Source organism: Gastrolobium bilobum, unplaced genomic scaffold, assembly GCF_033153095.1.
Source record: "Gastrolobium bilobum isolate Gb01-03AN ecotype WA unplaced genomic scaffold, APGP_CSIRO_Gbil_v1 utg10809, whole genome shotgun sequence".
Classification (NCBI taxonomy): Eukaryota; Viridiplantae; Streptophyta; class Magnoliopsida; order Fabales; family Fabaceae; genus Gastrolobium; species Gastrolobium bilobum.
In genome coordinates, this window is record NW_026897030.1 from 266,293 (window position 1) to 275,898 (window position 9,606).

Here is a 9,606-nt window from a genome sequence, read left to right on the forward strand (position 1 = left end):
TATGACGTGCTTAATAACCAAGTTGATTACTTAATCCTTTTTCAAAATAATGCCTGTATGTAACTTGCAATATAGCTAAATACAATGAATAACCTCATAACATAAATAAGTGAGTATCTAAGTCACAGAACTACAACACGTAGTCCGGATCATAATCCTGATACAATTATACAACGCGAAACTAAATCAACAAAGTCAAGTCAATGTGGCATGGACAATCACCATGCTCACCAAATAAGGCAACATAGCTCAACATAGTCTCAAATCATAAAACAATATAAAGGTAATAAAACAGAATAACAGCCAGGCATATCAGCACAACATCAAATATCTCAACTCAGCTCTGGCCTCCTATCGCCCGAGGTCTCAACCCCCGAGTTACCTGAACTTGAAAATGTGCCCCAAACGTAGGGTGAGATCTCTAAACATAAATCTCAGTAAGGCAAGGGGTCCTCAAGGATTTCTCCACCTCAAACTCACTTACATGTGCAATATAAGTTCTAAAAGCAGTAAAATAGTATAAGTTCCAAAATCAGTGCAATGCAGCAGAATAATCATGTTATGTGTGTCAAATATTCTACTGGCCAGAGAAATGCAGGGTTTACATACGTCTATTACCTACAATCACTGCAAGACAACACTTGCACCCACCCACAGAATCACCTTGTGGTATGTCTCATACATACACAGGCTTACCGTCTTGGTGGAACAACACATGCATATCATAAGGCACTTGCACATACAGCTCAACAACATTTCAAATATCCAAACATGAAAACACATCATGCATATAAACCATTCCCCCATAGGGTATGTGGAACCAACAATGGTTAAATCGAGGACCCGAAAGCTTACCTCTCAAGCTATCCGTCCAAACCAAGAGTCAACACTGGCCCAAGGTCACCAAACAACACAATCACAGTCTGTGTATATCAGAAACATCATCAATATCCATACTCTAAAGGATTCATTTCATTAGACAACATTTCCCCTTTCGTTTTCATCTTTTCTAGTTCATAATTATCAAGCATTAACCCCCACCATGAAAGGTATTACTGTTTCCCAACAGTAACACAGACTTCCTAGGGTGTAAGAACCTGCACCGTTAATTAAGGAATTTTAATTAATTAATTATGCAAAATTAGGAAATAATTCCACAATTGACCCTAATAATTATTATGAGGCTCTAATAATTATGATAAGTGATTAAGAATGCTGATAGTCGTTTTTCGGAAGAAAAGTGCAGATACTGGTTCTGCTAGTCGGTATAAATGCGTACCTAAAAGTATCCTGGAAAACTAAAGTAAGTGCATGTTAATTACTAGAATGTCATGTAGGACTTGTAAAACGAGTTTCAAGTCCAAATAATGAGAACTGGTGCTAGAAACTGATACTGGCTAAGAAAAGCGCGTACCGGAAAGGTTCTCAGAAAAATATTATAAAAATATGATAATTCTTGTAAAATTGAGTAGGTTAAGAATCCAGAGTTTGGGATTAAAATGCTAAGCGTAGCAATTAAAGCTAATACTGCGTGTTTTATGCTTATGTGGCTATATATACTCTAATCATTGGGCACAAAACCCTAGATCAGATTTTCTATGTGCCTCTATTTTTGCTGAACAACTCCAGCCACCTTTTGCCACTCTTTTCTCCATTGTTGTGAGCCAAGGAGCCTCATTTCTCCTTGGTTTCTTCTCCAAATACTTTGGGCTTGTGAGAGCTTGCTTGGTGAGGGAGTGTGAGGGCTTTCCCTGAGTTCCAGCCTTTGTGAGTGAGGTGTTGAGGTTCTGAGTTTGTGGTTTGGGTGGTGAAGGTCTTGTTCTTGACTTGGGGCTCCAAAGTGTCAACCTTTGTGAAGAAAGGACCTTTCTTGGTGTGCATTTTCGTGCACAGTGTTGAGGAAGACTTGGGAGTTGTTGTGTAAGCTCCATAGAGCACCTCCATCCTCTGTTTTGGCTTGTGGTATGATCACCACCTTTGAACTTGAGTTTTTATGCTTAAAAATGGAAGCTTGATGTATGTAAAGGCTAAAAGATGATAACTTAATGTTGGGTAATGTCAAACACACCTAGAAATGCATGTTTAAGTGTTTAAAATCGGTAAAAACCCAACCTTGGAAGGATATCTTCACGAAATGCAGTTTCTGCATTCTTTCGTGAAATATCCGGATATCTGCCCTAGAAATATCTGGATATGTGATATCCGAATATGGGATTTGGATATCTGGATATTGGATATCCGGATATGGGAATCTGGATATCCGGATATTGTATATCTGGATATGGTTAGTGAGATATCCGGATATTGTATATCGGGATATGTACCCGAGGAATATCCGGATATTCTGGGATTTCGTAGAACAGTAGCTGTGCCTTGAGGATAGTAGGCTATTGGAGGTTTTTGGACCCTAGGTTGATGAAGTCAGAATCATGTGATTAAGGGCTTGTGGCTTTGTTGGAAGCCTTAAGACGTAAATGGTTAAAGGAGAACGTAGTCTTTATGTTAATGCTTTTGAGTTATGTATGTTGATACACTTGCTGGTCCTAAATCAGATTGTGATATGCTGTGTGTTGGACTTGAGCTGTGAGGACTCTTGGCATTGGATAGTGAGCTTGCAAGGTAAGCTTTCGTGTCCTCGGTTTAGCCATGTTGTGGTTCCACATGTTCCATGGGGATATGGTTATATGCATGTTGTGTTACATACTTTTGATGTTTTGGAAATGCTGTTGAATTGTTATATGTTAGTGCCTTGTTGATATGCATAGAGGTGTTCTACCTGTACGGTAAGCCTGAGTATGTAGAACATACAATATGGTGAGGCTGTGGGTGAGGTGCAAGCGGTGTTCCTTGTACTACATGTAGGTATAGACGTATTCCTACATTTCTCTGGCGAGTAGAATAGTGATTTCACACATGCCATAGATACCTGTTGCACTGCATAGTTTTGGAACTGATATTGGTATAAATGCTTTTAGAACTTATATTGCACATGTAAGTGAGCTTGGGGTGGAAGATCCTTGAGGACCCTTGTCTTACTGAGATTTCTAGTTTAGAGATCTCACCCCACGTTTGGGGCGCTTATTTCAGGTTCAGGTAATGTTGAGACCTCAGGCAGCAGGAGGCCGGAGCTGAGTTAGATTTTCTGTATTTATGCTGACATGTTGGATGCTGCTTTATGTTTTTAGCTTAAGTTTATGATTATGTTTTACCTTGTTGAGACGCTGTTTATTTGGTGAGCATGGAGATTGTCCATGACACACAGTCTTGTTATGTCTTGTTTTAGTTGGAGTTGTAATAATGTATCAGGATGTTGTCCGGACTACTTGATGTAGATCCGTGACTTAGATACTCACTTTATATTTATATATTGAGGTATTTCAGTTAGTTGTCTTGCAATTTGCATACAGGCATTAGTTTTTAAGAAATTGATTAAGTAATCAAGATGGTAATTGATAATGACGTCATAATTGAAAGGAAAAAGAATATTCTGCATTTTTAATTAAGCACCACTTAATATGATGTAATGTTAATATTCCGGGTATACACGGGGTGTTACATAGGGCACCATACTCAAATGGGGACTTTCCCACGCATTAACACTGGTTTCTGGTCATTTTGACAGGTGCTAATCGATTACCAAGGACATGGTAATCGATTACTGCACATGGTAACCGATTACCAAAAATAGGGTAATCGATTACTGAACAAGGTAACCGATTACCAAAAAAAAGGTAATCGATTACTGAACATGGTAATTGTTGGGTGGTTTGCTGATGGTGGAAAAATATAAATTCTGATAGGGGACGTTCCTCTGTTCTTGCAGAACACAGATTCGTTCCCTTAGTTCCAACCCAAGTGCGCAAGTGCACACATCAAGTAATAAAAGGAGTATTAGTTCCCAAATTATCGTTCCCACGAGGATAGAGTCCTAATTATTGTCTTATACTGTTTTATAAAGAACGAAGATGAAAAGAAAAGTTAGTAAATAAACTGTTTGGTCAAACGTTCCCTACTGTCTTGACAACGTTCCTCAGGAACAGTAGGTTCAATCTGGTGACAAACAATTGCTCACTGCGTTATGTATGTGATCATTCCTGTTTAGAAGAAGGTGAGATAATAATCATTGGGGTTTTATAAGTGCAAGATTAAATAAAGTAAAAACTACTAAAACAGGAATAACTATAATCAAGAGACAACAGGGTGGTGGCTAAAACAGTTTAACAGAAGGAACGAATTCACTGCTCCACTCTTAAAGGGGCTGTTTTCTCTGCTCAAGACTTAGCACTTTTTGGCTTTGTCCCAGTTTTTTGTCTGCCAACTCTGATTCCTCAGCTCATGGACTAGATGGCTCACAAGTTTCCATATTCCTATGGCTCCCTTGACTCCAACAGGTACTTAGAACAGAACCTTAAAATGGACGAGTTGGCCCCTTATTCCTAAGGTGACCAGTAGTGTTTTTGCCATAACACTACCTTCCCCCAATGGCTAAGCTGTCTGAAATCTCTTCCTTATGGAAGTTCCTTTCTCAGTATGTGCCCAATTTCCATTGGTACACAATGAATATAGCTTACTTAGCCAAAGAAATACAAAAAGCTTCAGTCAAGAGTTTTGAAAACAGTTCTTTAAGAGTTTCACAGTTCACCCGTTCCACAGATAGTTCAGCTCATGGCTGATAGTTTAAACAAAATTATTCCCAACCGAAATCCCATAGACTCGAGATTCAATTAAGAGATAACGAATGGAACGAAGAGAAAAACACTTATATTAATTGAAAAGACAGTTTACAAAAGAAACAGAAAATGGAGAAAGATGGGTTGATGCTCGTGAGGAGTCTTAAGGGTTGATGATACAGAGAACAGAGATGGGTTGTCACTTAACTATAGTTACAACTTAAAATAAAACTAAGTTACTAACTACTGCTACTACTAGGTGATCTCTTCCTTTCGGACTTCAAACCCTCCAGGATTCGATGGTATTTTTGTGTGGGGGTGGTCCTATTTATAGATGGAAGAGGAGTGGCAATGTTGTAAATCCTTTGGAGCTAGTTGCTTGACTGAGGGGACGGGATGGTGGCAGCAGAGCGTGAAGATTGCGCAAATTGCTGGATGGAACAGGAATTGGTGATGATTAGCCGTTGTTTGCAGTCCTTCCCATGCTTTGCTTTCTTTTTCAGCCAATGAGAACTCTTGATTCTCTGCTCTTCACGTTTCCAGCTGCTCAGTTGGTGCACCGCCTCTGCTTTTAGAAGACTTTAACCTTACGTCACCTGCAAAGTGTACAGAGGCATTAAATGAGTGGAGCAGGTGCATTAAATGTGTCTCAGTTCGTTCCCCTTTTAATATATTTTAAAGGAATGCGTTACCATCCGTTCCCCCAACGTATTTTTGTCACAAATGTGTAAAACAAGTGATTTTCATGCCAAAGTTGCTCATCAGATGAGGTAACGTGTGGTATTTTGCCATCAAAATAGGATTAGATGGGATTTACGTCCCATCAAACACCCAAAAACTAAACTGTTGGTTGTCCTAAAAAACTCAGAAATATTATATTGGGCTGCCCAATTTCAAAGAATAGCTTAACAGAAAGAAACTTGAGCTAGTGAGCAATCATGAACTTTTCAAAAAATGAGCTACTCCCCATAGTTAAACAGTAAGAGGATTCTGTCCCCAGATAAGAGAAGGTTGCTGATCTTTTATCTCACTGTCACTCATGGGTTGGTGTTTGCTCTGTCCATTCCTGGATGTGATTCTTCAGAACTTGCCTTTCTGCTGCTTTTCCTATGAAGTACAGTTGTCTTCCCTCCCAAGGATCTTTGGTGGATGAGTGTATGGAAGCGTGGAAGAATGGTGGTCTGACTTGTGGGGTCAAGGAAAGTTTGCTTTTGTGCCTTTGAACTTGGGCTTTTTCTATTTGGGGGAACACCTTAGCTTGTGCCTTTTTCCACCTTTGGAGGAAGGTTTTCTGGTATTTCTTGAATTCTTTTGAATGGTTGTTCCCCTTTTCTTTGTTTTTCTTTCTTCTGTCCTTTTGTTGTTCATTTGTGGAGTACGTTCCTTGTCCTTTTTGGTTTGACAAGATGGTGTATGATGAAGGTGAGGTGAGTGTGTGATTCTATTTGATCCTTGACAGTAGAGTCCATCTGTCTTTCAGCAGTACTTATAGCATCAAGGCAAGTTGAGAAGTTTCCTTGTGGTTACACCTCAGGAACGCTCTCAGAAGTGGGTGTTTGGTCTTTTTCCGTTCCTCACTAGTTTGAGTTCGAACAGATCAACTTCTTTCAAAAATCTGAGGATTAAATTCCCTGCACTATTTCTATTTCAAGTACTCAGAGAAAGAACAAGCATGATTAGTCAGTGACTTTGTGTTTCATGTATGTTGGTTAATCAAAAAAATTGGGCAATCTGAATACTATAATTGAAATGTATGTATGTACCAAACAGTTTGATCAAAAAGTCTTTTTCATTTGCAAAAAGATTAATTACAAGGGAACGGAAAGAAAAAAAAAGAAATTAAAATAAACAGTACAGAAAATAAACTAAGCTAAGATAAATAGGAGGGTTTCCCCCTCCCCCTTTTGGAATTGTGTGGTCAGGGACCACTCCAAAACTACGTTCCTGGAACGGAACGTATTTTATTTGGACTTTTTGGAGTGGAACATCAGACGTTCCCTCCTTTTTGGGAGCTATGTGATTAACAGTAATCACCCAAAACTTTGCTCTTTGTCAGAGAACAAATGTATTTACTGGGTTGCCTCCCAGTCAGCGCTTAGTTTAATGTCTTTAGCTAGACATGGTACTCACTTCTCAAGTGGTTTCAGAAAGAGGGATACTTTCCTCTTTTTCATCAAAGGTCTCATAATTGTATAGTTTCAACCTATGCCCATTCACTTTGAAGGAACGACCATGTTCTGAGCCTTGGATTTCAAAAGCCCCATTTCCTGCATCATTTACAATTTGATATGGCCCGGTCCATCTTGATTTGAGTTTACCTGGGAACAGTCTGAGTCTGGAATTGAAGAGCAGCACTTTCTGACCAATTTTGAGATCTCTGTTTCTGATCCTTTTATCATGCCACTTCTTCATCTTCTCTTTGTATAATTTATGATTTTCATATGTGTTCCCTCTGAATTCCTCTTATTCTTCAATTTGTAGTAGTCTCTTTTCTCCTGCTGCCTTTTCATCCATATTAAGGGCATGAACAGCCCAGTATGCCTTGTGTTCCAGCTCAAGGGGAAGGTGGCATGCTTTGCCAAATATCAGTCTGTATGGAGAACATCCTAGGGGTGTTCTATATGCGGTTCTGTAAGCCCATAGTGCTTCATCTAATTTGAGGGACCAGTCTTTTCGAGAAGGATTGACTACCTTCTCTAAAATTCTCTTAACCTCTCGGTTAGAGACTTCAATGAGACCACTGGTTTGCGAATGATATGGAGTTGCAACCTTGTGTCTGACTCCATATTTCTCCAACAACCTCTCAAGTTGGCGGTTGATGAAATGTTTCCCACCATCACTGATGAGACAACGTGGGGTCCCATATCTGGTTAAAATGTTCTTCTTTAGAAATTTTATGACCACCTTAGCATCGTTAGTGGTTAAAGCAACTACCTCTACCCACTTACTTACATAATCTACCGCCATTAATATGAATCTATTTCCACAAGACGGAGGGAAGGCCCCATGAAATCAATGCCCCAAACATCAAATAATTCAACTTTTAGGATTGGATTGATGGGCATTTCATTTTGTCTAGATAGGTTACCCTCCCTTTGACATTTATCGCAATTTTTTGCATATTGAAGTGCATCTTTAAAGAGGGAAGGCCAGAAAAAACCTGATTGAAAAACCTTGGAGGCAGCCCTGATTCCACCTAGATGTCCTCTATACGGGGACGAATGGCAGTGCAGAAGGATTTGCGGCTGTTCTTCTTCTAGAATGCATCTTCTTATCATTTGATCCGCACATCTTTTGAACAGTAATGGTTCATCCTAGAGATAGTTCCTGCAATCATGAAAGAATTTTTTCTTCTGCATTTTATTTGTCTCGTAAGGTTCTAATCCTGCTGCAAGAAAATTGGCTATATCAGCAAACCAAGGAACGTTTGTTTCTACGTGATTAATGACAAATAATTGTTCGTCAGGGAACGTCTCCTTGATTGGTAGCCCCACTTCAATGTGTTCTAATCTCGACAGGTGATCTGCAATTTGATTTTCACATCCTTTCCTTTCTTTGATCTCCAGATTGAATTCTTGTAGCAGTAGGATCCATCTTATCAATCTTAGTTTTGCTTCTTTTTTGAGAAAAGATACTTGAGAGCTGCATGGTCAGTACGGACAGTAACTTTTGATCCTAAAATGTAAGGCCTGAATTTTTCGCAGGCATATACTACAGCCAACAGCTCTTTTTCAGTGACTGTGTAATTCACCTGAGCTTCATTCAGAGTTTTACTGGCGTAGTATATGCTACAAAAGAGTTTGTCCTTCCTCTGGCCCAGAACTACCCCAATAGCATGATCACTTGCATCGCACATTAGTTCAAAGGGTAAGTTCCAATCTTGAGGTTGGATGACAGACGTGGTAATGAGGTTGTTTTTCAAGGATTCAAAAGCTTTCAAGCAATCAAAGTTAAACTCAAATTTCATATCTTTTTCTAACAAATGGCACAAAGGTCTAGCTATTTTTGAAAAATCTTTAACAAACCTTCTGTAGAAGCCTGCATGTCCAAGAAAAGATCTCAGAGTTTTTACATTCGCGGGTGGTGGCATTTTTGCTATGGCTTCTACTTTGGCTTGATCCACTTCTAGTCCTTCTTTGGAAATCTTATGTCCCAGGACTATTCCTTCTCTTACCATGAAGTGGCATTTTTCCCAATTAAGCACTAGATTAGAGGACAGACATCTTTGAAGGACTTCTTCTAAGTTATCCAAGCAGTGATCATATGACGTTCCCAGTACTAAAAAATCATCCATAAAGACTTCTACTCCTTCACCTATTAGATCGGAAAAGATTGAGAACATACACCTCTGGAACGTTGCTGGTGCATTACATAACCTGAAGGGCATCCTTCTGAAGGCGAACGTTCCATATGGGCAAGTGAAGGTGGTTTTATGTTGATCTTCTGGTGCCAGAGCAATCTGATTATACCCCGAATATCCATCAAGAAAGCAGAAGTATTCCTTCCCTGCTAGGTGATCTAACATTTGATCTATAAAAGGGAGAGGGAAGTGGTCCTTCCTGGTGGCATTGTTGAGCTTTCTGTAGTCTTGGCAAATTCGTCATCCTGTAACTTTTCTTACAGGTATTAACTCATTCTTTTCATTTTTCTCCACTGTTATGCCTCCCTTTTTGGGAACGCATTGGACAGGACTTACCCAGCTGCTGTCAGATATTGGGTATATGATCCCTGTATCCAGCCATTTGATGATGTCCTTTCTTACCACTTCTTTCATTATAGGGTTCAATCTTCTTTGGTGTTCTACTGAAAAGCTGTTAGGATCAGTCAATAATATTTTATGCATACAGAATGAGGGACTGATACCTTTGAGATCAGCTATTGTCCAACCAATGGCTCATACTTTAAGTGTTGGTAGTTCTAGATCGGGAGGTTTTTT